Below are 10,186 nucleotides of genomic sequence, written 5' to 3' on the forward strand. Positions count from 1 at the left end.
CAGGGGCTGAGAGAGGTTGTTAGTTGCAGAGCTAAGTTCACAGCTGAGACTCATGGAATTTCACTGAGCTGTGTATGGGCGGACTGTGTCAGCACTGCCCCACTGAAGTCGATGGGGCTCTGCATAGGACAGGGCCTACCTACAACACATAATTTTGACCATGAGTATGTTGTAATTTCTGTCATATGCTGTACATAAACAGCATTCTCTGTACTACTTCTTCAAAAAGCTTTCATGAATTGATTGCCTACCATACATAACTACAAGATACTGCACACGTATAGCAAAGCTGTACAAAAAGCTGCGTATTACGTGGCATTTGAATAACAGTATGTGACAATATAATTAAAGACTACCATATCAATACAAATGCACAAAGGGGGCGGGGTTAGGGTTATGCAACCTGAACTCTTGGCATTTCCTGACTTTCCAACACTTAACTGTGCAGCCGTAGCATTCTTGGAACAATCTTTTTATACTGAACTGCCAGAGTGAGGCTAAAAAACAAAGGGTCTGAGCTGGAGATGCACAGAACAGGCCTCTGAAGCTCTGCTGGGTTGCACGACACCCCAAAGCTACACTACACATGTCCACTGATGTTCAAAAGAAGGTCATAAGGATTTTTATAAAGTCAAGAAAGTCCTCCATCCCACTCCCCAGGAACTAAACTTGTTTTGCCCAAATAAAGGAAAATGGGCTTCCATGGGATGGTTAGGGGGAGCCTGGGCTAGTTCTCTCTCTTCCCCTAGCTGGGAGATGCAGGAGCTCCTTCCCCATGTGGTGCCCCCACAAAGGGAACTTAGGCTGCTGGGTCTGGCTTGCCCCCACTTGCTACAGGTGGGCTGAAAGCTCAAAGTATTGCCAGCACAGCATGTGTTGCTGCTACAGTAGCAGCTGGAGCCCTGTCTTACAGTGTTCCTGTTCAGTTATTCTGACAGGCTGCCACAGTTTTCCTAAGGAACACAAAAGTAAAAAGGAAACTGGCAATTTTTTAAGTCTACCTCAGCAATAGCTGAACGGAATGTCATGAGACAAAGAAAAGACACTTCTCCAGCCACAGGGCATATCCTTCTCCAGAGAAGCGTTACTCACTAGGTTTCACTACAAGTGTATTAAATCAAAAGCTAAAGCCTGGAAAGGCAGATCTCCACTGCCCCGTACCATATGCTGACAAGAGGCCAGGACAGTCATTTGCTGCAAGAACACTCAAACAAACTCCATCATCTGCTTTTTAATCAGGAAGTTGATTTTTTGCAAATTTCACTTAAAGTCAAAGAGCCACATACAGGCTGGCACCAAACAGCCCACTACAACCCAGTTGGTTATTTCGGTTTCAATTACCCAAATCTAAGGGGGAAGCTTTCTGTTTTTGCCCTCAGCAGATGAAGCAGCAGTTTGGGGCCCAGCAATTGCCTTTTTATGTAAGTGAAACGAGTCACCATTGTTTCCCGGGACAGCAGATGTCTGTCTGTCCCTTCGGGGAGAGGCTAACAAGCAACCTTGGCAATCCAGCCAGCTGCAGCAGTGTTCCTAGTGAAATGACAGACCAAGACTCTGAGACCCAGCACTTACTGCCCATGCCTATAACAGGCTAGAACATTATTTGTGCGTCACACATGGCTTCCTACCCCAGGATTCCCATCAGACGCCCCCTCCGCTTGGCTCGGTCTGGCCACCGTTTGGAGGAGCCAGATGAAACATGGCATCCCCCCATTTCAGAGAAGCAGCACCCTGTACATACCCCTAAGCACTCCACTGGGTCACAGCTGTCCTGTCTCCCACCTCACTAGAGGGAGGAGTCCAGCTCCCTGCCTTTCCCACAAGCTGTCCTGAGTTGATCAGGGACCTCCCAACCCTTGTTGCACACAAACCCTCTCTGCCTACTGACAGATTAACCTAATTCCTGCCAGGGAAAGCCAATGGCTTGGTTTAGAAGGAGACAAACAGCCGGAAAGGGGCGGGGGCAGGTTTAATATTAACTAGCAGCAGGATCAGTGTGGAACAGCTCACTAGCAGGGATGGGGCGGGGGGGATGGAAATGCTCCAGCTCCCAACACCCTCCCTCCCTGCTGCTGCTGCCAGCCAGGTAACCATTAGCCACAGCAAAGGCCAAGGTGCTGAGCAGCGTCCACAGACACACCCCTGCACTAGAGCAGACTAGACCAGCGTTTGCCAGGACACCAGGCAACGACTGGCTCTCCAGCTGCCTAGAGAGGGAGAAAGGGGTTGGTTCTGGAAAGAGCCCAGGTTACCCAGGTGCTCTGACCCTGCAAGGCCCTGCATTCCTGATGTGTCAGCTCCCCCATTCCCATTCGCAGTGCCATAGCTTCAGGCCCCGCTACAGGGTCACAGAGTGGAGGTAAAACAGACAGCCCGAGGCAGCGGGGGGCTGTTACTGGTCTGGAGCCAGTGGGAGCCAGACAGGCAAGCAAGGAGGCCCTACAATACCTGCAGCCACCCCAGTTCAGCAACACTGGTTTTATTTTGAGCAGCTAGCTAAGAGTAGTGCATACTGAGCCCAGTGAAGGCTCCGGATCCCCAGCCAGGCTGCCCATCACAGCCTGGGAGGGAACAACTGGGCAGGTCCTCGGGCTCTCCTGGAGGGGTTCCCACTGGCCTGACACACTCGCTTGGCAAGCAGTGCAGTAGCAAAGCCCTCTTCTCCATGCTCAGCCCCTCTCAGAGAGGGTGCCAAGCGACCAGGGTAGGGAACAGCCTGTAACATACATAAAAACAGCACACTAGGTAGGGGCATAGGAAAAGAACAGGGGAGATATCCCATCCCATCTCCTAGAACTGGAAGGGACCTTGAAAGGTCAAGTCCAGCCCCCTGCCTTCACTAGCAGGACCAAGTACTGATTTTGCCCCGGATCCTTAAGTGGCCCCCTCAAGGATTGAACTCACAACCCTGGGTTTAGCAGGCCAATGCTCAAAAAGGCCAGCCCAGGGGGTGGCTGGCCAGCACGTCCAGGCCTGGTTGGCAGAGTCAGAGCTGTGGTCCCATTGTGAGGAGGGTATATGGCTGGTGGGAAAGGCCCAGGCTGCAGTCACACGAGTGCATGTGCTCTCCGACCCAGCTTCACTTGGTATGTTATTGCCTGAGGACCTCTTGGGACGGTCAGATCAACCTTTGCTCAGTGGCTAGGTAGCTGGGGAGAGTGACCTGCTCATGGCCTGGGAGCCGAGAAGCTACCAGCATGAACCAGCACAGCTGTGAGGAGCAGGAGACTTACTGTGGGTCCCCGTCCATCCCATGCTCTCAGGTAGGCTGTTAGAGAACACACCGCATCTGACAAAATGGTAACAGGTAAGACTGCCTCTCCATTTAAGTGTCACTGCTGTACACAGTGTCTCACTGGGCACTAAGTCCAGCATTAAGAGAGGGGGAGGTTTTATTGTTTCTACTTCATACCTTGGTAAAGAGCCTCTAGAGCCATTCCTCTGCCAGGCAGGCTTACTGCCATGAACACATATGCCACGCTGCATGTTGTCGTGTCTCATGAAGTAGAGACCTGTCCCTGGAGGCCGCAGAGCCACACTATCCCCACACCCACCCTGGAGAAATCTCTGTGCTCAGAATTCTTGCCACAGCAAGCCTGAAAGGACTGGAACTCCCCAAACCAGGCTGCTCCAGGATTAGAAATCCATTGGGCTATTGTCTGCATCTCTCTCTGCCTCTCCACCCCCAGGGGGGAATAATGAGCCTGAGTGTTAATGGCCTTAGTTACAATTCCATGTGGGCTCCTGGTTATTGTGAACAGAGCACTCCTTCTCCTACTCCCTCTCCTTCTCTATGGTAAACACATTCAGTGAGTGAAGCCAAAACAGCGAACCAGCCAGGCGTTAACTCAACAGCCCCCAGAAAAAGCAACCCCCCAGGACACAACTGCCACTCATCAGTGCCAGAGTTGTGGCTGATGCAGGACTTGCTGGGAGTCCCATAAGTGTGCAAGAGCAGTACAGGACCTCCCGTACCATGTGGGCTGTGATGATATAGTATGGATCTGTTAAGATCAGGGGCTGGGACTGCCTGCCTAATGTCTGGGATTAAGTTAGATCAGGGGTTCTCAACCTGGGAGTCAGGACCCCTCAGGGGGTCGCGAGGTTATTACATTGGGGGGGGGGGGGGGGGTCGTGAGCTGCCAGCCTCCACCCCAAACCCCGCTTTGCCTCCTGCATTTATAATGGTTTTAAATATGTAAAAAAAGTGTTTTAAATTTATAAGGGTGGCCGCACTCAGAGGCTTGTGTGCGAAAGGGGTCACCAGTACAAAAGTCTGAGAACCACTGAGTTAGATCTTCATGTCTGTTTGCAGTTTCCTGCAGTTCGGCTGCAGGTTGCACAGAACTGCCAGTAAGCAGCTTCCTGTACTGAGCAGCAAAGCCCTGCACATCAACCGAGCAAGTGACTGGGCCCAGAATCTCCCTCCCACTAAATGTCACTTTATGAAGAATGTTGCACCCCGCAGACTGTGCGTCTCTGGCCCAGTATAAAAGGGCTCTCTTGGATTTCAGCTACTGTGACACCAGGAAACAGTGAAAAAGGAGGAAATGAAAGCCATCAAGGAGCCATGTGAGAAAAGAGAAGGAGAGTCTCAGTAAGGCGACAGTAAAAGCTGGAAAGGAGCCCCTCCTGAGGATACAGGAGCCCTGCACGTGGGAGTTATGCTCAGAGCCAACCAACATCCCATAAGACCGAAGGCCCAGTGGGCAAGGAAGTGACTGTGAATCATACCTAGAGTCGCAAAACCCAACAGAACCCATAATGACTATTTCTAGCAGGAAGTGCTGCCCAGGATGGATGAACCTCAGCAGGGCAAGGGCTGGCTGCATCCACCTGCAAAGCCAGGGAAGGGACACGGTACTCCGAGGAGAGGTGGGAAGTCTTGCTAAGTATGTTGCCACAGCCTCAGACTCCACGGAACAGGTCTGTACGTTCTGGGACCATCCATGTGCAGCCTCATTGCAGAGGGAAGAAAGAGTCCCTTGCTTTCACTTACGGAACCTGTGACTTGCCCTGTGCTAACGTTACAGTCAGTGATTTTTTTCTGCTTTAAAATTGACTTATTTTATTGCTGTTCCTCTCTCTCCCTTTGAACTTTGGGGTTAATTCGTTAGTTTCCCCTGACTGCATCCAGCATGTACCTCTGGCACTGACCACTCAGTATGCTTGGAGGAGAGGGGCTGAGGCATGATGCTGAGAAATGCCATGTGACTTTCTAAAAAAACCAAACCAAACCAAAAACAATCACTGTACCCGCTCCATGGTTTCCTGTTCCCTTCTGAAGTCAGCTGCAGGAAGAGTCACCACAGTAAAGACCTTAAAGTTTAAAATAACAGGCACCCCTGGCTTAGGTCACATGCCTGACAATAACTCCTTCATGGATATTTATGGCCTTGTCAAAATCTTGGCCTTTGTGTCCATAGAAAGCAAAGTTGACAGGCAGAGAGACAAACATGAAAGGGCTCCTTTCAGAATCGCAACACAGAACAGCACCTGGAAGTGGCTTTTTCTTTTAGAAGACTTTAGGTAGCCTCCAAAGGCTTTGCACCAAGCTTGCATCTCTATGCACAGGTGCTTAGAAGACAGAAGTAACTTGCCTCACCATGATTTTATCTTTGACCTGTTTGTTTGGGGTGAGGAGAAGAAGAATTCCTGGCATTAAGATGATACACAAGTTGTTGAGATTTGGGCAAGTGACTAAGGGCTGGTCTACACCGGGAGGGGGGGGTGGGGGGGGGAAGAGAGAAGAAGAAGAAGAAGAAGAGAGGAGAAAATTGATCTAAGATATGCAACTTCCACTACGAGAACAGCACAGCTGAACTCGACGTATCTTAGATCGACTTACCTTGCATCCTCACGGCGCGGGATCGATGGCCACGGCTCCTCCGTCGACTCCGCTTCCGCCTCTCGCCCTGGTGGAGTTCTGGAGTCGACGGGGAGCGCGTTCAGGGACTGATTTATTGCGTCTCGTCAAGTGGGGCGATAAATCGATCCCCGATAGATCGATTACTACTCGCCGATCCAGCGGGTAGTGAAGACGTACCTTAAGTGTCAATACTAATCCAGAATTTGTGTCCAAGCTCTGGCACTCATCAGCATGAAAAAGCCACAGCCCCGGGCAAGCCTCTCCTGCAATCACACGATCCTGGATCTCTGCTGATAAGGGTAAGTTTCTGCCAGCTCCTTCCTATGGGTCTGCATTGCCAGGCTCTGAACAGGGATAGTTCATATCCACTGCTTTCTAAATGCTTGTGTCTTGCGTCCATGTCCATTTCAATCATGGATTCACATCTGCTCCTTGGTTTACTGTTCCCTTTTCTTTGTGCATAAGCAGGGACCACTGTTGCTACCAGTGCCATTCTGATTGGGTTCTCCTTCTCTAGGATTGTTCTTAGGGTCCCAATTCTTTTGAGCTCTCAGTCTATCGTCTGTAATGCTGACCCGTGATTTTGTTGAACATCTGGACATATTATTTTGCATTTCCTTATAACTTATTGCCATCCCTAGGAGGCGGCACTGGGATACTCACTACGCCGGCCTATCCAGGTTAGCAGCTTACTACTCTTAGCTTTGATTTGTTGCCTTCTAACTGCTCTCAAAGGATGGCCTCCCTGCACCTCCCATGAGTTAAAGAGATCCTGACTGCCTCAGAAAGCCAGGCCTTCCACTTTTGGTTTTAGTTATAGGCAGGATCCCACACACCCAAATACCTACTGTCCTCTCTGCCTAGGCTGGACTGAAAGCAGCAAAGCACAAGCAGATTCTGACCCGGAGGAAGTAGGTGGGTCAGAATCTGGCTGTCTTGCCTCAGCAGTCTAGGGCTCTGCTCACCTCTTCAATCCCTAACATTTTTCTAGAGATATCATTGCTTTTCTCCAAGCAGACAACAGATCATTCTAATGGTCTTAATGCATGTGTGCGCCTGGGGCCAACATATTATGACACTTGACACACAACATACGTACATGAAGGCCATGGGCTACAAACCCCAACAACATATAGCCTTGTGACCAGCCGCTTATTTTAAAATCTCACTCTGCCTTTTCCTACATTTAAGAAATGCTCAGCCCACACCTGCTTGTTTCTTTGCCAAATCTCACTATGCAAACTGAACCTGAAATACAGGAGCACAAAGTGCTTCCTGAAACATCACCACATGCCATACTCCTTGGGCTGCACAAAACGCTCCTCTCTGGGGAAAGCCTCTGCACCTCCCTTCACAGATGGGCTTTGTGGCAGAAGAAGGGATCACATGAACATTTCCCCCAAAACACCTGCTTTGGAAATGAGAGAGAAGAAATAGAAGGAAAGGCAACAAAAATGATCAATGGCCTGGAAAGCCTTCCATATGAAGAGAAAAGGAATAAAGAGGTCAGAGAGGACAAAAACTAAGAGGGGGTGTGATAGAAATGTATAGAAGAACAGCAAAGAGAAGGGAGACTGGGTGCTCCTCTTACACTCCTAATACAAGAATAAGGGCACAATCAAAGGGAACCATTTAAAACTGACAAGAAAATCCGTATTTTAAAGCCACAACTCATGGAATATGGAACTAACTGCGACAAAATATCACGGCGGCCAAAAGCTCAGTAGGATTCAACAAAGCATTAGCCATTTGTATGGCTAGTGAGGACATTCAGTCACAAGCTTCCTGGGTCTGCTGGTGCCCAGACAGGATGGCCCATGGTTCTGACATAGTGCAGCTGTCCTTATTCCTTTCAGCGGGTCAGTAGATAACTAACAGCTGCCTTGCCCAGCAACATGCAAAGTAAGGTGTCAGAACCCAACTGTTCCCTTTTTTCAGGGACACTTCGGATTAATTGCCTTGCCAAATAGCTGCCACTCAGCCTGGCACAGGCAGCACCACTTGGCTGCTAACGCCTTTGTGAGGGGATTAAAGGCAAATCTGTTAATTTTAAAAACAATGTTTAATTAGCAACTTTTAAAGAGACTCCTACCACCTGCTCAAGCTTTGCAGGGATCCAGCCCCTGAACACAGACCTCCAGCCCCTTTTGGACTTTGAAAGCAGTCGGTTCTGAAAATTGAAAACTGATGAATACATTAAGAGCTGTCCCCCTATGGCAGTAGCCTGGAGAGAAACGACCTAGCCCAGCATGCTCAGGGACAGCTTATTCCGTGGGCTACAGGAGCTACCAGGTTAGCACATTACTAAGTAGGGATCAGAGCCACATACTTAGCAGGCTCAGCTCTTCCTCTTCTGTGCCCAATCTCCTGGGCTGTCGGCAAGCTTCGCCTCCCCACAGGATCTCATGGGAGTCCACTGCTGCCTTCTCCTCAGCCTCACCGTGGCACTATATTTACTGTTCCTGTCACAGAAACAAAACATCCGCACCCCCACTCAGTCTCCCCGACAAACTCTGCTTCCAGTAAACAGAGAAAGAACCAACAGTATCGCCTCCCAAGCAGCACACAGATTCCAGATTTCACCAAGCAGCGCCAGCTGTGGCATCAGAGAGTACCTCTTCACTGCTGACACAGCCACTAAAGCACCTGCTTCAGAGACAGGAATAGCCCCAGTGCCCCCTAGAAATGGCAGCTCTGCACACATCCCCAGACGCCAGAAGAGCCCTCTAAGGGACTACAACAACTATTCAACATGTTTGTAAAGCCCATTACCTCCCCACCCTCTTTCAAAGCCATGTTGAGCATCAGCAAGGGGCACTAGGAACAGCCTTCGGGGTCAGAAGAGCTCATGTCACTTAACCATCCCCTCACCCTGCACCCATCAGCCCTACACCCAGGAGAAAGACAGTAGGCTAAACCCAAAGAGCTCAGAAATTACACTATTGCAGGATACCCAAAGGTTTCTACCAGGTTCCAAGACATGCCCAATAGAGAGTGGGATACAGTGCTCACTTCAGGACATGCTGAAATCTACCTGTGCCTTGTCTCCACTAGGATTTTACGGCAAGATAGCTATTGCAAGTTAGATGGCTTTTTTTTTTCCTTCCCCCAGGGAGATCACTTGTTTTGGTGGCGAAGATATAGCGTAAACTGGAAGAGTTAAAGCCTAGCGCACCCCAGGCTACAATACAACCAGCTAAAGCACCTTCAAATGTCACTTACTGGCATGATTTTTTTAATGACATTTATGTACCTGCACACAATCATTCCAGACACAGTTATACTACCAACATATGCTTCTACTGGCAGCTTATTTTGTTTGGGGAACCAGTAGAAGCTATACTGGCAAAAGCATTCTTTTGCGGGTACAAACTGCATTTTATTAAGAGCATCTATGCTCTGCTACAAAAATGAACTATCATCAAACGCTGGACTTTAGAACTTGCCTACGCTTGAAAGTTCATTCAGACCAAGGTAGGGTGTGAGTTTAAAGTGCAACAGCTATTCCTGAATTCCAGAAGTGTCTACATATGGAGTGGAGTGTGCTTTATTCCGGTTTAACTTAATCCTGTGGATTAAGCTAATCTATCAGACAATGGCAGAAAAAGATCCAATGATGGGAAGAAGAAGTTAAACAAAAATCAGAACAGAAATAAAATGTACATTTTTCACATCGAGGAAAACTAACTATTGGATCAATTTACCTTAGGACAGGGTGTATTCTCCATCAGTAGACGTTTTAATCAAACCTGGACGTCTTTCTAAAAGATACAGCCCAACTCAACCAGCAGATGTGGGTTTGAATCAGAAACCATTGGGTGAAGTGTTATGGCCTGTGTTACCCAGAAATCAGACTAGACCATCACCAGGGCCCTTAGACCCCACACATCTGTGCTGGCCAGTCAGTGTCCGGGAGGGATGCTTGGGGGACATCCAGCCCAGCAGGCAAAGGGCTGCTAGCGACTGTCAGTTCACTGGCAATCAGCTCATTCCTACAGCCACAGTCCCACCGTGCCAGGCCGCCTGGGCAGGTGTGGGGACAAGAGAGCCCAGCCCGTGGCGGGAGAGGGCGGTTACAGGTCAGGCAGGTGGGCTCTGAGGCGCAGCCCCCTGGAATGGGCGGGGGGGGGGGGGGGCGGAGCCCCCCGGGGGGGGGGGGGGGGGGGGGTGGCTGAGCCCCCCAGGGGGCGGGGAGAGGGGCCCAGGCCGAGCCTCCCAAGGTGAGGGGGGCTAAGCGGGGGAGGGGCCCGGGGGGGAAGGGCCGAGGGGAGGGGGGCTGGGAGGGGCCTGGGGGGAGCCCCCCGGGGTGTGGGGGCC

General features: G+C 50.1%; 1 protein-coding gene across 10 annotated transcripts in view; it reads right to left on the reverse strand.

The window, feature by feature from the left end:
* DLG3 (discs large MAGUK scaffold protein 3) overlaps positions 1 to 10,186 on the reverse strand; it is a 171,881-nt gene that overhangs the window by 37,202 nt on the left and 124,493 nt on the right. Inside the window, exon 1 of one of the 10 annotated variants that reach the window (XM_034782722.1) lies at positions 1,742 to 1,830. The exons of the other annotated variants lie outside the window; for them this stretch is intronic. The gene's annotated coding sequence lies outside the window, so the exon portion shown is untranslated. Of the gene's footprint in view, positions 1 to 1,741; positions 1,831 to 10,186 lie in introns of those variants that run through there. 10 annotated transcript variants of the gene reach the window in all.

The sequence above is a fragment of the Trachemys scripta genome, chromosome 9 (assembly GCF_013100865.1).
Source record: "Trachemys scripta elegans isolate TJP31775 chromosome 9, CAS_Tse_1.0, whole genome shotgun sequence".
Lineage (NCBI taxonomy): Eukaryota > Metazoa > Chordata > Testudines > Emydidae > Trachemys > Trachemys scripta.